This window comes from Urocampus carinirostris, chromosome 2 (genome assembly GCF_059441175.1).
Source record: "Urocampus carinirostris isolate Australia breed hairy pipefish chromosome 2, RoL_Ucar_1.0, whole genome shotgun sequence".
Taxonomy (NCBI): Eukaryota; Metazoa; Chordata; class Actinopteri; order Syngnathiformes; family Syngnathidae; genus Urocampus; species Urocampus carinirostris.
Genome location: NC_142350.1, coordinates 53,103,277 through 53,110,668, shown reverse-complemented (window position 1 = coordinate 53,110,668; position 7,392 = coordinate 53,103,277).

Sequence of the window (7,392 nt, the reverse complement as noted above, 5' to 3'; positions counted from 1 at the left end):
TCGAGTTAAGTACCATATTTATTTGTGTATAACGCTCAAACTGAGCATTCTAAGTGACTAACGTTATTTGATACTTATTGTCATCTTAAAATAAAAATCTAAACAATATGGTAACCAGAATTAATCAATGATTAGCGACCACAAATTAAGTAATTCTAATGTTTCAATTGTGGAATGTCCCGTTCCACCAAATCGTATTAAATCATAATCGAACTAGGTCTTGGAAAATTGGTTCTGTTCCAAATGGAACCAAATCTCATATGGATGCGCCATATACCGATACAATTTAAAGCTATGCAGTGCAATATTTTGTATGACACTATGTGATGAATATTTAGTTTTTGGGGGGTTTGGCCTGGATGATAAAAAAATAGTCCCACTGGCCGATTCTGTATTATTTTATTTTATAATATTTTAACTTATGTTTCTATTACAAGCAACATTATCAGTCATACGCACCAAAGCGGCGCAGTTGTTTGCGCGTGTGCGGCACAGTTCTGAGGTCATGAGATCAAACCTTCCTGTGTGGAGTTTGCATGTTCCCGCCGTGCTTGCGCGGGTTTCCTCTGGGCACTCAGGTTTCCTCCCACATTCCAAAACCTTGTATGTCAGGTTAATTGGCCGGTCCAAATTGTCCCTAGGTGTGAATGAGCGAGCGAATTGTCTGTCCTGTGTGCCCTGCGATTGGCTGGCAACCAGTTCAAGGTGTCCCGTTCCCACTGCCCGAAGATCGCTAGTATGCGCTCCAGTAACCCGCAACCCTACTGAGGATAAGCGATGCAGATAATGGATGGATGGATGGATTATTAGTCATCTGCCATACCAATGATTTAAACTATTATTTTAGAAATGGCACGGCAGTCGAGTGGGTAGCGCGTAAACGGCACTGTTCTGTGGTTATGGGTTCAAACCAGCTACCAGCCTTCCTGTGGAGAGTTTGCATGTACTCCCTATCCCTGCGTGGTTTTCTCCGGGCACTCCCCATCCCCAAAACATGCAAGGTGTGAGTGAGTGAGTACTGTAAATAGGTGTCTGTCTACGTCTGCGACAGATGGAATGTAAATGGTTAGCATTTATAAAGCGCATTTCAAGTAAATGAAGACCTCCCAAAGCGCTTTACAATGTACAATGTACAATGTACTTACCCATTCACACACACTCACACACCAATAGCAGTGTCAGCCATGCAAGGCAGCTACCTGCTTATCGGGGGATTAGAGATTCAGTGTCTCGTCCAATGACACGGAGGAGCCAGGAATCGAACCTGCGACTTCTTGAGCGCTTTACCTCCTTGTAGCACCCATAAGGAAGCAGGTCAAGGAGGGGGTGGCCAGGGTGAGAAGAGTCTTTTTGAATGTTGATGTCTCTACTAACCGGCAATGTCTTCCAGACTGGGCAGAGAGAGGCCAATGATCTTCTGGTCAATGTTGATTACTCAGTTTGCTTTTCCTGTCCGCTGCCATGCTCCCAGCATACCACATGGTGATGCTGTATCTCAGAATGCTTTCCACTGTGGCTTTGTAGAGGGATACTAACAGCAGACCAGGTTAATTCTTCAACCCGAAATATGAGATCCAATTTGATGTATATTGAATCAGACTCCCATTGAGGAAACACGCTTAAGGGTCAGCAGCAGATGGTGAGCTAAGACCTCACATTCTGGTGCACATATCTAAATGTGTCCTTCCACTTTGTATAGCCGTTGCTCACTTTTCATGTTTGCAAATCTCCAGGCGAAGTTTTTTTGTTGCAGTCTCATCTGTAGAACAACCGAGTTCTTGAATACAAACCATATAAACGGCTTGAATGTGCGTGGTGTGAGAGTGCCATCTGTTGGCTCCAAGTCGCTCTGGTTTGTTCCCTTCCTTGGCTTGGTCTTGATCACAGATGCAGTTTGACAGTAGGTCAAAACCCGGAAAAATCCCCAAATCTGTTCTCAAGCTGGTGTTTGCTACTTATACTACAGTCTATGCTAATGTCCTCCCAGTGGCCTTCTAAAGTGTTGCATGAGTTTGGAGGATTTATTCAAATTTGTGGGATTTGAAAGTTGATTCAAGACATTCAGTAAGGGATCACAAATTTGTCATCCCCAAAAAAAACAACCATCCACGTTGTTTTCAAGATTTGGCGTGCCATGAAATAAACATGTAATAGAGACTCAAAAGATGAAAATGAAAAATGTACAAGGCAGCCGTCGTAGACTGGCCAAAATTTTGCACAATTTTCTGCAAATGTCATTTAACATTTTTTCCGTTTTTTATACTTAGATTGCAAATAATATGTGAATAAGCAAAATGATATTTAATATACCCTGCGATTGGCTGGCAACCAGTTCAGGGTGTCCCCTGCCCACTGCCCGATGATTGCTGGGATTGGCTCCACCCTACTGAGGATAAGCGGTGCAGCTAATGAGATGAGATGAGATATTTAATATAAAAACTGTATTTTTAAGAATATTATTCATATTAAATATTTTGGGTAAAATGTTATTACGACAAAATATAAAACATGTATTTGTTCTTATCTTACAAAAATGGGGAAAACAACACGATTTCATGCCTTTGGGTTGAAATTTTGAATTCATTTTTGAAAGTACACCCAAAACGGACGGCATGGTGGAAGGGTGGTTAGTGTGCAGCCCCACAGTGCAGAGGTTCAGGGTTCAACTCCAACTACCGCAACCTCTCCGAGTGTAGTTTGCATGTTCTGCCCCTGCGTGGGTTTCCTTCGGGAATCCCGGTTTCCTCCCACATTCCAAAACTATGTCAGGTTGATTGGCCGGTCTAAATTGTCCCCTCGGTGTGAATGAGCGAGTGAGTTGTCTGTATCTGTGTGCTCTACGACTGGCTGGCAACCAGTTCAGGGTGTACACCTTCCACTGCCCGAAGATAGCTGGCTTGGGCTCCAGCACTCCCGAGACCTTACTGAGGTTAAGCGATGCAGATAAACCCAGCAGTGTTGTTGTCTGCACCAAAATTTAGCAATGTGTGACCTATATCCAGTGCTATTTTGGATTTTTATTTTTTATTTTTTTTTTTTCAAAATTGGATTTTTATCCAATTGGACTTGTACGCTAAGGCCAACAAAATTACGGAAAATATGGTATACAGGTAACATCTGACTTATGACTGGGATCGGTTTTGACCAACATTTCACCATCTGCTGCCTGGAGGGTAGTGCTCGATTGCTGTGCCGGCTGGCTGCCAAAATTATAGTGGGCGTTGCCAGGCTGGTATGTGATGGGATGTGGGGCACTAAAGAAAAATGAGCTTGTGCTGGAAAAATGGATCATCTGCATGCCATTATTGGAAATGCGTGTGGACGTAAATTGAGCCGGTCGTAAGTTGGACGTTACCTGTACCTGTATATCGGATTTTACGTTATGTAAATCAGAGAACATAGTCATGCATTGTTCTAAATGAAACTGTTTTATTTATGATTTCTCTTCCTTATTTCATGCTCTCTTATCTTGATTATTTAATGGAAATAAAAAAAATAGTCATATACACGGGCAAACAGGATCATATTAGCCTATGTTAAGAAATATTTTTAGTGATATTATTACAAAAGATACTTAAAACTATCTACCTTCTTTAGAAACCTATTTTAAGTAAGTGATTTTTTTTATGGAGTCAAACAATTTAAAAATGTACACATATATACATAAGATTTTTCCCCTAATTAAGTTTTTTTTCTGTTTTTACAATACCAATTTATTAGACAAAAAAATCGTTGCTCCCTTTGTGCTGGCCTGTAAACGGCTGACGTTGGTGGTCTGGAACGTGACAAGCGAACAATGGCCATTCGGGGTAAAGAGGCTTATAAAACAATGATCGTCAAGAATAATAGAGCTAGGCTGGCTGTTTACTGCACTTACACGGCGCTTACAATGAGTGGTCGACGGAGGCAAATGATGATGAGCAGAACAATGCAAAGACTCGACACTGACTCACTTGCATGGTATTTTGTTTAGCATGCTGTATAGGATTCCCATTATTAGGCAATATGCGTCACAGAGAATTTGGGAATAGATTTTAATGACTCAACTTTCGGAATTTTTCATTTTAGGTTGGAGTTGGTGGTCTGATTCGGTCAAAATCTGAAATAACCTATACCTTGAAAAATAATGAAAAATTCATGTATCCATTATAAATGAAAAGTCCCCTTTTTTAATCAAACTTTGCATCTAACCAGCAATTTAGTCCCAAACATGTGGGTGTATATAATACCCTTATAGAAGTGTATTAAAAAGAGTAATAATACCCTAAGTGTTATGATTTGATGGTCGTGATGATGAACCTATGTGGGAGAGGCAGGAACTGCAGGCAGAGGTTCTTAAAAAGAGGACGGTATTTATTAGCAAAAATCAAGACAAAAGTACCAAACATATAAGTGGGCACGAAGGCAAATATAAGTCAAGTCAAGTCATGTTTATTTGTATGAGGTTGCAGATTGAATCTCAGGGGAAAGAGCATTCCACAGCAAGGGGGCCCGAATGGAGAAAGCTCTCGAACCTGCAGATCTCTTCTTGGCTTTTGAGATCACTGGTAGACCAGCATTTTCGGAGCAAATGTTCCGGACCGGAACATAGGGGGGAAATCCCTGGACAGCCACCATGTCGTGCATCTATAGATTTCAGACCTTTAATAAGTGATGTATTACCATTGTCTTTAGAAATTTCTTCCGGTATGCCTTGAATCTTATTAACTTTCCGGAGAAATTTTCAACATGTCACCTAGTGTTTACTATGTTTGTGTACTGTAATGCTAAATCTATTTCATCCTGGATGGGGGATTAGCGCTTGTGAGGCCCCTTCTCAAGGTTTCTTTTTTCCTCACGCTGAGGTTTTGAGTTTTTCCTTGCCCGCATGTTGGTTTAAGATCAGGTAATTGTGTAATTGTAATCCTCTGCAGTCCTTTGAGACATTTTTGTGATTAAGGGCTACATGAATAAATGTGACATGACTTGACATAAGGTCATGGGCTGAATGGGCAGAACTATCTGGAATAATCTGTTGCCTCGTTAGCGATGCTAGTGTTGAAAAGGATTTTGGGGTTATTCTTTTGTGCCGCAATCACCTTCGAAAAATAGGCTGATTTTGCAGGGGCAAGGGCAGCTTTATACTTTGACAAGTTGTCACACCAGGTTTGACGGAAAACCTCAAGCTTGGTAGCGTGCCATTTCCTTTCAGATTTTCTGCAGTGTTGTTTAAGCGATCTACTATCATCAGTTAACCAGTGCGTTCGTCTTTTAGATCGTGATTTGAGTCGTAGGGGCGCTACTGAATCCAGGACACTAGCCAGGGTAGCATTAAACTCATTCGTGAGTGAGTCAATAGAGCCTTTATATAAAGGAAACGACGCAACTACTCCTGAAAGAAGATCAGAGAGCTCAGAAACTCTGCCAGTCTGTCGTCTGCTAAAACTTTAGTTTCTTTAATACAACATTTAGCCAGCACCTCAAATGTAACTAAATAATGATCAGGAATAACGATAGTACATGGTAACACCGTCATGTTTGAGATTGAAACTCCAAATGTTCAGAAACTAAAAAAACAAAAACAAACTTCACAAAGTTCGAACTAAAAACAACATCTGAAACTGGAATGGGAAACGGTAAGGAATAGAGAAACAAAAACAAACACAGAAACCTGGCGCGGAAGTGAAAATGACACAAGGAAGGTGACAGGAGAACTCAAAATGACCCGACAGAGTTACATGGACAAAAATGATCTTTTAAAGGGTTCTGGATGATCAGGCATTGGACACACCTGTGCCCAGTTCAAAATGCCAGTTGGGTCCCTCTGGTGGTGGGAGCTATGCCACACCCTAACACTAATACAAACGCTTTATACTAATATAATTGAGTGTTTGTAAAGTAAAGCTATCGTATCGTTACTCTCGAGTAAAAAAGATTGTACTCTTAAAATCAATATTTTGTTGATTTTTTTTTTTTTTTTTTTTTTTTTTTTAGAAAGATATCAATTATTATTGTTCCCTAAAACATTTACTTTGAATATTCTTCCATGAATCGGTTAATTCATGAAACACACAAACTTTTTCTTAATGGAGGGGCAGTCGGCCAAAATCACTCTTCCTCCTCCCGAGTCCTCACAAATAAAATATGAAAATTTGGGTTTGCTTCAGGCTTAGTCCTTCAAACGAAGTTATGTAGTCAAGCTCTGACTGGTTCAGGCTTTGATACCCGGGGGCCCGGACTGGCTGGATTTCTTTCGGCCCTAGCGTACCTCCAAAATGCGCCCTATGTTGCAACACTCATCCCCTCCGAATCTCAGGTGGTGCCGTTAGCATTGCCACGGCCTATTCCTTCAGCATGCTCAGCCACTTGTGACCCGCGCCAGGATCAATAGTCAATTCCATTTTGCCACGACAGGTGCCAGATAGACTTGGATTTGCTCCGCGATTACAAGTCCAAGCTCGACTGACCTCGAACCTTCCTAGCTTTGTCGCAGCGTGCATTTTTGATTTCCACGTGGATGAACAAAACAGTTCTTCAAGCGTGAACGTCCAATATGACAGATAATCAAACACATGACTCAAAACAGTCATGTCAAGACATATTGTGATTGGCGCCGCCATGGAGTTTTCTTTTTAACTTGGCTTCTTCAAACTCTGAGTTTTATGATTATGAGAAATGTTCTGCCCAAATCAAATGATAGGGTTCCTAAAGTTTGGGGCAAGTTAAATTCAAGCCGTTTAAACACTTTTTTAATGCCTTTTGAAAAGTCATTTAAAAAAAACACACAATTGAAACACACAAATCAAACAAAAAAACACAAATATTTCTTGTGCACAATACATTCTGCCTCATACACATTACCATGCACAGATTTTGGACATGGCGAAAAACATATCTGTCCAATGTTGCTATTTCCATTGTGAGTAGACGTAAATCATGCGTCTGCTTTAAAAGGCCCGACTGAAACCATATCATCGTTTTGATGGTTCCGTTATTGTGGTCCCACAATGTTACTAAAGTAAATCGGTGAATTTTTAAAAAAGACAATTTATTAATGTTACTAAATAGTTTAGATCAAACAAATATAAATCTTATTCGAGTGTTCAAATTTTTAAGACATTTGAAAAATTGATTAAAACGTTTTAATACCAATTAAGTCCTTATTTTTAGAATCATAAATTCAATGCCATTTAAGGGGCCGGTCACACAGACATTTGCGGCTGAATCACGGCCAGAAATATCTGCCAGTGAGGCGGACGCTATTGGACGCTTTGAGATCGCAATGCAGACGAGATACAGCAGTGCTTAACACGCGGTCGGAAATTCGCGCGCGGGTGGCAGCGCGAAAAAGTTTTGCGCTGCTCAATTCTTCAGAGCGCGGGTACACAGCCTTTCCTGAGCATATCAAGGCTG